The sequence below is a fragment of the Stegostoma tigrinum genome, chromosome 3 (genome assembly GCF_030684315.1).
Source record: "Stegostoma tigrinum isolate sSteTig4 chromosome 3, sSteTig4.hap1, whole genome shotgun sequence".
NCBI classification, from domain to species: domain Eukaryota; kingdom Metazoa; phylum Chordata; class Chondrichthyes; order Orectolobiformes; family Stegostomatidae; genus Stegostoma; species Stegostoma tigrinum.
The window spans coordinates 69,910,764-69,922,980 of record NC_081356.1 but is presented as its reverse complement, the minus strand read 5'-3'; positions in this window follow the sequence as shown (position 1 = coordinate 69,922,980).

Genomic DNA, 12,217 nt, shown 5'->3' with positions numbered 1-12,217 from the left:
TTTCTGTATTGTTTTCTGTACTGGCTGTTTGTTACACTGTATAAAAGATGGCGTTTCATTCCAAGTTGTTGGTCTTCACCTCGGACCAGGGTTACGAATGGTGCCAAGAATAAACCCAAGCCATTGATCGAGGGGACCCCGACGCAGAGGAGGGCAGAAGGCTCAATGCTTTCTTTTCCTCCAGATTTCATGTTTTTATTGCTCAATAGATCATCATATTTCAGTATTTTTCCCTTTAGCATTTTTTATTATTACTCAATAAATGTTAATATTTAAGAAAATTTTTGTTGTCGAGTCTTCTCTTAACTACATTTAACTGAATCTGAAAAAAAGCACTGGGATGCATGGTGTGATCCAAAACATTTTTGGTGATTAGGATGGGATTCGGGAAAATGTGTAAGATAAGGGGAGATTAACCTGATATTCCAGCAGCCTTTTAGTATTCCAGGGTGGAATGCTGTAGAATGTGGATTTGGCTCTGTAGTTAATATGTTAGCACAATTAGGACCCTCTAAAGGATAAGGGATGATTATAATCGGAAAAAGAGTGACCCGGATTCCAGATTTCTGCACTGTGCAAGTGCACTGAACCTTGTAAAACTTTACGGTTTGGTTTGATTGCAGCTTTGTTTGTTGGTTACTAAATGTCGTCTTGCACAATTTATGCGTTTTTGTTCCCTAGAGCTCGAGACCTGGGGATACGTGGAAGTTTTAGTTTGCAGTTTTGGAATGTTTGATGATTTGAAAGTGTGTTGTGTGCCTTTATCAGTATGGAGCATGTGTGGTTAATGTCATGTCCTTTTAAGAAATCATCGATGGTTACGTAAAACAAAAAAAACTGTGAAAAGTTGGTTCAAAAATTTGGTTGTAAAGCTTTGTAAAAATTTACGTTTTGGAATTGGCTCCATGTTGTGTTTGGAATTGGGTAAATTTTAATTCCAGAAATTACCAAGTTTGGAATTTTTTTTCCGGCCAGAATTAACCTCTAAATGCTGTTTTAACATATGAGTGAATCTTTACCTCCAGATGATAAGATTGACTCATTGTTAATATCCAAGTGACAGGGACATTAGAATGATGTAAACACAACTCCCTTTGTGCAAGGGGTTTAGAAAACGCAAATTTAATAAAGGTGTGGGCTTTTCCTTCCTTCATGGAGGAGAGAGATGGATGACATCATTACATGCATGAGGTTACGCCCCACCCCTTTCTTGAATCCAAGTCAGGTTAATATTAATTAACCCATTCTGCCTGATGTGTGATGGATGGAGCTAGTTTGTTTTGTTTTCAGAAATTGTGGACACTGAAGGCTGAACCCATTTGCAGAATTTCAATGTCGCAACACAGTGATGGATGAGGCACCCCCAACCCATCAAGCCATTCATCAATAACACATTTCCATTTTAGGGAAGTATTATGGAAATATTAATTGTATTGAGTGTCCGGAATCATGAAACCACAAAGTCTGCGTACACTTCAGCACTTCATGGCAAAAACTATATTAAGAGTCAAATGCCCTGGTATTCTAAAACATCTGAATGGAATAGTTGCCTGAAAATTTAAAGGGATGCCAGGAAGTGATAAAGAGCATGCACACAGTCTCTGTGTTTTCAATGCATGAAAGTAGTTAGTGACTTCAAGGGGGTAAAGAGAATATTCAATTTGGACAAATTTACATAGAGGCATATCAAATATCTAGAATGAGTTATCAAGTAACTTTAAAAAAAAGGCCATCTTAGAGAAAGAACAAAGTATGTTGTGATTAAATGAAGCAGAAATGTTTAACTTTCTGCTTTAAAATATTGTAAGATTATGTTCCATGGGCTACAAATCTCTACTGAGCCTGGAGTTAGAAATGGTGGTAGTAGTTATATTGTAAAATTGAATAAGAACAAGATCATTAAGGGTGGAGACTTGTGGCAGAAGATAAAAAATTAGAATAATGTGTTGAAATGGCAGTTGAGGTTAAAGTGCATTTTAGTGAAAAGCAAGTGTAGATGAGACACCAAACTGATAGCTTTCTTTTGTTGATGATTGTGTCCTTGTCTTTCTTTTTAAGAAAGACTGAATTGGTGATTAAGCTACTACTGGTGGCATTAGGACTGCATATGGACAGATAAGTTATGATCATGTGGGAGTCAAGAATACTTGACATGATCTTGGAGCATCGATGTACGTGTGCATAAGTGAATGTTGCCTCAGAGGTAAAAAAACATGAGGGTATACATGGTAAAAAAGATGCGCTGAAGAACAGGTCTCAGATATATACACCTACTTGACAAAAGGATTAGTGACCTTGAAGAACAAAAAAACATAGTTTAAACAATAACACTGACACAAAATCTATAGAGAAACTGACCTTAAAACGGTGAAAGTAGTATTAATGAAAGGGATGTAAAAATAATTATGTTCAAAATAAAAAGAGTGATTGGTTATAATGTCAAAATGTTACAGCAAAGGAAGAGTATGGACTCTTGGAGAAGAAATGGTGGGCTGAGTGAAGGTGCCCATGGGATGACATACAGATAACCAAACTTGAGCATTTGTATGATTGAACCAGTTGGTGAAACTGTAATGTATTTGGACAGTTAGTGTATGGAAAAGAAAGCTGAGCTAAGACTCAGGTGGTGTAGGAGACTGTGGTAAGGGAACCCCAGGAAAAATAAAAGGTGGGATGCATAAGCTGAAAGTAAAACCTGATGAACATCAGAGCTGAATTGTTTGATAACATATATAATGTAGCTCAAAGGGGTCACCTGCATATAGAGGTAGTTACACTCAATGATATAATCATTCATAAAATTGACAAAGCAAGAAACATAGTGGAAGAAATATCCCATACAATCCACCCCTGCTGATAATTAGCAGTGCACGTTACAATTGCAGATGCAGATGCAATTCAGTGACAGCTGAGTGAGAACCTCTACTAAGAGTATGCAACCTACTGGAGAAGATTAACACTAGAATGAAAATAACCATCACCAAAATGAACAATATAACAATAAAGTATATCATTGAATTAATGATCACAGTGGCGTTTGGGGACCAACCCTTAAATACATATCCCACCCCTGATGTACGGTCAAGGCTGTAATGGAACCAGCAAGTCATGCCACCTGACATAAGTGACCAGAATATTGCCTACATTTTGTTTTAGTCAATCTATTTAAATAATTTGCTTTAAGATTCAGTATGTTCTGGATTCAGACTTTTAATTTGTGTTTTATTTATCGTCCATTTCCCTATTCACATCACCCAATAAGACTAAAATAACATCATATTTGGACTCAAAATTCCTCAAGCTCTCTTTACCTGCATCTGTCTCGAAGGGCTAAAATTGTTAATGATGTTCGACAGCTGGACAACCTTGAGTGAGTCCTGTGAACATCCCTGTATGTGCCGAAGATGGCATAATCAAAGTTGCTTTTCTGCACTGTTTTCTCTACTGGCTGTTTGCTACACTGTATAAGATAGAAATTCATTTCAAGTCGTCGGCCTTTGTCTCGGACCAGGATCACAAACAGTGCCAGGAACAAACCCAAGCCATCAATTGTAGGGCCCCCAACACACAGGAAAGAATGAGGTCATTACTTTTTGTTTCCTTCCATTTTCTTCTCTTTTATAACTCAATATGTCATCATATTTCAGTCCTTTTTTCTCCTTTTCTTTTCCACTTTTTATCATGACTCAATAAATGCTCATATTTAAGCAAATTGTTGTTGTTGAGTCTTCTTTAACTACATTTAACTGAATTTGAAAAGAACCACTTGGATAAACCCAGTGATCCAAGACAACCAGCTGAAATGTGAATTAGTTAGGAGACAAAGAATGATTGTCAATGGGAATTTTACAGACTGGAGGAAGGATTCAGTATTGGACCCTTGCTTTCCCTGGTATAGATTTTGGTGTGGAGTGGACAATTTCAAAGTTTGTAGAAGGGCAAAACTTTGAAGAATTGTAAACTGTGAGGAGCACTGTGTGGAACTTCAGAAGGACATTAAAACATTGGTAAAGCATCAGATGAGTTTCAATACAAACAAGAGTGAGTTGTTGCATTTTGGTAGGAAGAACATTGAAAAACAACATAGAAAAGGGAGTTCAGTTCTAAGGCTAGTGCTGGAGCAGAGGCACCTGAATGTATATGTGCACAGATCATTGAAAGTGGCAGGAGAGGTAAAAAGAGTAATAAATAAAGCATACAGTGGAGTGATCTTAGCTTTGTTAAGAAGAGTATAGAACAAAGAGGTGATGTTGAACTAGTTTAAGATACTTGTTAAACCTCAGCTGGAATATTGTGGATGCTTCTGGATGACACATTGTAGGAAGAATGTTAATGCATTAGAGAGACTACAGAAGTGGATTAAAAGAATGGTTTCAGGAATGAGGAACTTAAGTTATGAGGATAGATTAAAGAAGCTGGGACTACTCTCCATGAGGAAAGGAATGCTGAGAGGAGATCTCATAGAAGTTTTCAAAATCAGGAGCAGGCTGGATACAGTAGATAGAAAGAAAATGTTCTCTCTCATAACAGGGGCAATAACAAGAAGGCACAGATTTAATGTGACATGGAAAATGAGCAAAGGTGAAGTGAGGAAAATACTTTTTCACAAAGCAAATGGTGGCAGTGTGGAATGGATTGCATGGAACTGTGGTGGATGGTGTCCGATGTGGATGTGTCACTGGGTTATAGGACAGAAGAGGAGCATGGCATTAAGATAGAGGATCAGGCTAGTTGTGAGAGGGATAGAAACAGCTACAGAGTGATATTGATGAGATAACTAAGTGGGCAATTTGATTACTTGATTAAAAATAACATGCAAGGATATAAGGAAATGATGTCATAATGGCCATTTAACAAAGTGATGTAGGCATTATGAACCTACGTGGGGGAGGTGGTTATTGCTGGACTGTTAATCCAGAGACCCAGTTCTCAAGACCCGGGTTTAAATCCCGCCACGGCAGATGGTGGAATTTGAATTCAATAGGTATCTAGACTTAAGAATCTAAGGACAACCATTGAATCCATTGTTGACTGTTGGAGAAACCCATCTGGTTCGCTAATGTCCTTTAGGGAAGGAAACTGCCTATCTTACCTGGTCTGGCCTACATGTGACTTCAGACCCATAGCAACGTGGTTGACTCTTAACTGCCCTCTGGGGAATAAGGGTTGGCCAATAAATGCTGCCTAGCCAGTGATCCCTCATCGTGTGAATGAATGAAGAGGAGAAAAAAGATTCAGAAAAGAAAAATGGCCTCCCCTGTGGCATTCTCTACCACAGATGGCTGGAGAGGTTAAGTCACTAAATATATTCAAGAAATAAATAGGCAACATTTGAGAGGCTTGATGTGTCACTGGGTTATAGGACAGAAGAGGAGCATGGCATTAAGATAAAGGATCAGGCTAGTTGCGAGAGGGATAGAAACAGCTACAGAGTGATATTGATGAGTTAACTAAGTGGGCAAAATGTTGGCAAATGGAAGATAATGTGGGAAAATGTGAAGTCATTCAATTTGCAAGTGATAACAAAAGAGCAGAATATTACTTAAATGGAGAAAATCGACTGAAAGCTGCAAAACAATGGGACATGGGGTTACCTGTGCTTGAAACAGAGGAAACTAGCACACATGTGTCGCAGGTTATTAGGGAAGCTAATGTAATGTTGGCTCACACGTCAACAGAGCTGGAGTATAAGTGTGGGGAGGCCTTGCTATACGAGGTGCTGGTGAGACCTCATCTGGAGTAGTACGAGCAATATTGGTCCCCTTATTTCTGGAAAGATAGCATTTCACTGGAGGCAGTTCAGAGAAGGCTCACTAGAATGACCCATGGTATGGGGGCATTGTCTTATCTGCAAAGATTAAACAAATTGGGACTCTACTCATTGGAATTTACAAGAATGAGAGCTGATCTCATTGAAACATATGGGATTCCTAAGGGTCTTGACAGGGTAAAAGGTGAGTCGATGTTTTCCCTCACGGGAGAGTCTAGAACCAGATGGCATAGCCTTAGGATAAAGGGGCAGCAATTTAAGACTGAGATGAGGAGGATTTTTTTCTGTCAGAGGGTTGTGAGGCTTTGGCATTGAGAGCTGTGGAGGTAGAGTCCCTGTGTATGTTTAAAATTGAGATTGATAGATTCTAGATCAGTAGGGTAATCACAGGGTAAATGCAGGAAGTTGGATGTGAGGAATGTCAGATCAGCCATGATCCTAATGAAAGGCAAAACAGGCTCAAAGAGGCTGATGTCCTCTTCCTGTCCTTATATCTTATGGTCTTATGTTGAAAAGTAGAGCAGTTTCCGTGAGCTGAATGGCCCTCGCCTGCTCCTATTCTCTGTTTCCTCTCTGGGAATTATGAAAATTATCATGAATTGTCAGATGTCCTAGAAGCAGCTAGCTGCACTCTGTTTGTTGAGGTGACACTATAGTACATTGCTATAGGTACTAAAGAATAAGAAAACAGCTCAATTTTCCAAAGCTACTGACATTCGTGTTGCATTTTTATGTTTTACAATGTCACCATAACTATTCAATTGAATTACTGATTTGCGACAAACTGCCAGGCATTTATTATCTTCATATATTTCATTATTATCTCATGGACTCAGTGAAAAACATGTTGCAAATATTACAGCTAAAAGCGCTAAATATAACTTTACTCATTGACATACTTCCAATCCACATACCCGCAATCCTGTGAGAACCGGCAAAGTATCTCTCTTCACCAGTGATTTACCTTATTAAGTTTAAAACTCTGATCCAGCGCTTGAATGCAGTTTTGGGTGCGGAGAGGCATTTATTTCAAAGACTATTATAATGGAGTTTGGGATGTTGTTTTCTTCCAAGAATGAAAATAACCTGAAGGACACCGCCATCAGTGTCTTTTCAAATCTTCTCGGTATTTATCAGATGCAGCACTAGAGAATGGCATTTAATTATATAATTTTAAACTCATGCCTGTCCACACACTGAAAATATGTACATTGCTTGATACAATTATAATGAATGCAAAATCTATTCCAATGAAATGCATTGCTGTTTTCTCTCTGTTTTTTGTTTCTACTTCTCCTGAGAGGAAAAGTAAAATGTAATTTCTCTTTTGACACCAATCTCGCCCCATCTCACCTTCCCTGTCACTCCAACCCGCACAACCCATCCCCCACCTCCTGCCTCAACCCGCCATTCCCTCACCACTATCTTCTCCTTCTCTGGTTCTGAGTAAGAGCTTTATTGGCTTATTTTTGCCGGAATGAAAGGCTTTCTGGCCTTGTCTATAGTACGTGTTGGTGGTTTTGATGTTGTCCATTATGCTGAAATTGTAAAGACAGGAGTCTACGTGATCTACTCTTCAGATCTGCCAGATCAGGCTAAAAAATGCTCGGACTTCATCATCATCTCACCAATCTAGCCATGGCCAAAACTCCCTAAGCTGCGCAGTTAGCCAACAGACGGCAACAGAAGGGAGCAGAGACTGCAGTTATGTAAACACATTGTAAACTACATCGAAACACTGTCAGAATGAAAATGCACTGGCTAAAATCATTGTTAAATACAAATGTAATGGAGTCATATTACTGCACCGGAGAAACTTTGCCAAATATGAAACCGTCTTTCCGAGATCAGCAATTGGTGGAAAGTTTGACTTTTACACATTGTGTTGATGAACCAATTACAACTAGCTGAAGAATCTCAAAATGTCTTTACATCCTGGTTCGCTGATAAAGTGTGAAGCAAATATCCCCCCTATCCAATCTTCAGGATAACTAAAACAAATGTACCTGCTAGGCTTTTGCACCACAAACAAAGAACCTATGAAATAACCACAATTTGCTCATGCAATCTGGTTTAGAATAAGAAGACTGTCTCTTCCTTAATTAATTACAATATGAATAAGACACAAATGTTTGACTGATGAACAAAAATTTTGATTGACTTTGAAAAACACTAATCAAAGTGACAATTATTCCTGATTTTATTCTTGGCAATTTCATGCAAGTTAATTTACCCAACGAAATTCTGTTTTGTTTTTAAATTAACACATGAGATGTGGATGTTGCTGGCTAGCCAGCATTTATTGCACATCCCTTGTTGCCCTTGAGAAGGTGGTGGTGAGCTGCCTTCTTGAACTGTTGTAGTCCATTTGCTATAGATACATGCATAATGCTGTGAGGGAAGGAATTCCAGGATTTTGGCTCAATAGTGAAGGAACGGTGAAATAATTCCAAGCCAGGATAGTAAGTGGCTTGGAAGAATACTTGCAGGGTGGTGGTATTCCCATGTATCTATTGCCATTGTCCTTCTACATGGAAATGGTCATGGGCTTCGAAGGTGCTGTGTAAGGATCTTTGTTGAATTTCTGCAATGCATCTTGTAGGTAGTACACACTGCTACTACTAAGCATTGGTGGTTGAGGGAGATAGTGAATGTGGTGCCAATCAGTTCGGTTGCCAAGTACTGGATGGTGTCAAACTTCTTGAGTGTTGTTGGGGCTGCACCCATCCAGGCAAGTAGGGAGTATTCCACCACACTCCTGACTTGTGTCTTGTAGATGATGGATGGAGAGCGAAGAGTCAAGACTTACTCACTGGTCTGTCCTAACCTCTGTCCTGTTAGAGTGGCCATTGGGTATTTATATGGTGAGTCCAAACGAATTTCTGGTTAATGATAAGCCCATGGATGTTGATTATGCAAAATTCAGTGATGGTAATGCCACTGACTGTAAAGGGACCGTGGTTAGATTGTCTTTTATTGGTGGTAGACATTGCCTGGAATTTGTGTAGCACAAATGTTCCTTGTCACTTGTCAGTCCAATCCTGGATATTGTTCATGTCTTGTTGCATTTTAACATTGACTGCTTCAATATCTGACGAGTCGCAAAAGGTGCTAAATATTGCATAATCTTTGGTGAACTTCCTACTTCTGACCTTATGATGGAGAAAAGTTTATTGATGCAGCAACTGAAGATGGTTGGGTCTAGGACGCTACCCTGAGGAACTCCTGGAGCTAAGGCGAATGACTTCCAACAACCACAACCATCTATGTGCCAGGTATGACTGAAACCAGTGTAGAGTTTTCTCTCCAATACCCATTGATTCCAGTTTAGTTAGGGCTCCTTGATGTCACACTCAGTTGAATGCAGCCTTGATGTCAAGGGCTGTCACCCTTGCCACAACTCCAGAATTCAGCTCTGCCATCCATGTCAAAACCAAAGGTGTAATGAGGCCAGTAGCTGAGGGGTCCTGGCAGAACCCAAACTGGGTATCACTGAGCAGGTTATTGCTGAGCAGATGCTGCTTGATAACACTGTTAATGACACCTTCTATCACTTTACTGATGATTGAGAGTAGACTGGTGAGGTGGTAATTGTCTAAGTTGGATTTGTCCTGCTTTTTGTTCACAGAAAATGCACACTGTTCAGTAGATGCCAGGGTTGTGACTGTACCAGAAGATCTTGGCTAGGAGTGCAGCAAGTTCTGGAACATGAATCTTTAAAACTTTTCCAGAAGTTGTCAAGGCCCATAGCCTTTGCAGTATCTAGTGTCTCCAACTGTTTCTTGATATCACAGTCAGTGAATTGAATCGGTTGAAGGCTGGTATCTGTGAGTCTGGGAAACACTTGAGGAGACTGAGGTGGAAAATCAACTCCGCATTTCTTGCTGAAGGTTGTTGTGAATTCTTCAGCCTTATCTTCTGTACAGATGTTCAGGGCTCCCACATCATATTAGATGAGGATATTCGTGACGCCTTGTCCTCAATTGAGGTTTTTGACTGTACAACACCATTCATGACTGGATGTGACAGGGACTGTAGAGCCTAGATTTGATCTAGTGGTTGTGGGAATGCTTAGCTCTGGATATCATTTGCTGTTTGGCATGCATTTTGTCCTGTTTTGTAGCTTCACCAAGTCGACCCCTTATTTTTAGGAATGCCTAGTGCTGCTCCTGGTATACCTTCTTGCACATTGCATTGAACCAGGGTTGATCCCGTGGCATGATGTTGGAGTGGGGTTTTGCTGGGCCATGAGGTGGCAGAATGAAATAGAGCACAATCAGGCTGCTGATGATGACCGACAATGCCTCCTAGATGCACAGTCTTGAGATGCTCAATTTGTTTGAAGTTTATCTGGTTAGGTCAGTGATACATGCTGACACAATATAATCTAAGATGGTATAATGTAAAGGAGGGACTTTGTTTCCTCAAGAACTATGTGATGATCACTCTTGGGCAGATACATCTACAGCAAGCAATTTGGTGACACTGAGGTCATGTAAGTTATTTTACAAATGCTGATGTGTAGCCACTATAAATGGCATTCTGTGTAATTTTTAAAAATTCTTATATGTAATGTGGTCCATCATTGACAAATACTTGTTGCCCTCTCTAACTGGCCTTGAGCCGTTTGGATCTCTCGGCTGTGCCAGTGGTAGTCAAGAGTCAATACATTTCTCTCAGGCTGGAGTCATAAGTAGGCCAGATCAGGTAAGGAGACCAGATTTCTTCCTGAAAGGACATTCAGAATCTGAAGGGATTTTTAAATGACTATTGGTAAAGGTTACATAATCACTACTAAACTGGCAATTTCAAAAATTCAAGATTTTTAAAATTCCAGTTTTGTTACCTACAGTGGTAGAATTCAAACACATACCCCTCAAGCTTTAAGGCTGTTGATTAATCCTCCAGTGACAATAGCAGAACATCACCACCTCTTCCAAGTGCTCAAAAAGTAAGTAAAATGAAACAACTAATGGTCTTAAGAGCTTTACTAATGGATCGAGATAAAATGAATGATGTAATATTTGACCAATGATTAATGCCATAATCCACTATTCTCGAAACCCCTGTAGTAAGCTTTGTAGCAAACCCCAGTCACAATGGGCTTTTGTTAGCAACTCTAACACAAATGAATGGTGCCAGAACTTACAACTCTTTTCCTGGACACCTAACCTAATTTGTCTCAAACCAACTCGTGCTAACAACTTTGACCCCCATCCTGATTTCTATCTCCAGTCCTTCAACTAACCCTCCTCACACAGGGAACGCCAAAATAATCCACCTGGTTATCACTGATAATGTTGACCAACATAACTTGAGCTACCAACAGCAACCTGACTTTCTCCAATTGGTTTCTTCCATATTGAAATAATAAACACCTAACGATGCTTGAAAAAGTGGAGTTATATTCATCCTGAGTCTCAGTTAAGCCCAGTTGGAAGCTCTTATACTTTTAATAAATCAGGAGTGTAGAATTTGAACATATAAGCTAGGCAGCACTGAGGGAACCATTTCAGATGTGCCAAAAGCTTGATCTATCTGATCTGATTTTACAGGTTGACTAATAATAATAGAGCAGGGAATCCTTTTGATGCAATGGGCATTATTGTTTATTCAACCTGAAAAAAAGTCATTTGCATTTATATAGAAACTTTTAGAACCCAGAACATCCCAAGGCACTTAGCCGATTAGGTGCCTTTATTGAAGCAAAATTACTGATATAATGTTCGAAACATGGCACCTAGCTCCTGTATAGCAATGAGATAAATAAAAAAGATAATCTGTTTTAGTGTTGTTCCTTGAGTGATTAATATAAGCCAGCCCATTAGGGAAAAACTCCCCTGTCTCCTCTTCAAAATAGCATCATTGAACATTTTAATGAAATCTGAGAAGGTACACAAGACTGTGAACTCCATGAAAATCAAATTTAAGGTCTTTACTGTTTGAATGGCATTGATGGGTTCAATATGGCTGCTCCATCTCCATAACATCAGTTGCTGCCTCATGAAGAAAGAAAGTAAATATGCAAAGCATTTTGGAACACTTTTGATACTGAATAGCGTGGCACTTCTTATGTATACAAATGGATACTATATGGAGTTGGAATTAAGGCCAAAACTAGATTTCAGCAGGATGTAAAATAAGTTGCCATAGTTTGCCCATCCACTATACGCCCCATTCAAATGTACTTTTATTGATTTCGATGTTGGCAGGTATGTATAACAACATTAATTTAGATTTATATGGCATCTATAATGGAGCAAAATGTTTCGCGCCACTTCGCAAAGGAGTTACCCTTCAGAAAACACCTTTAGCACCAGGCCACATCAGGAGCTATCAGGATGGATCGAAGTAAGTCAAAAGGGTAGATTTTAAAGAGCATTCTAAAAAGGAAAGAGATACAGAGATGTGATCTTGATTTGGGAAAGTTTGGCACAGTCATCAATG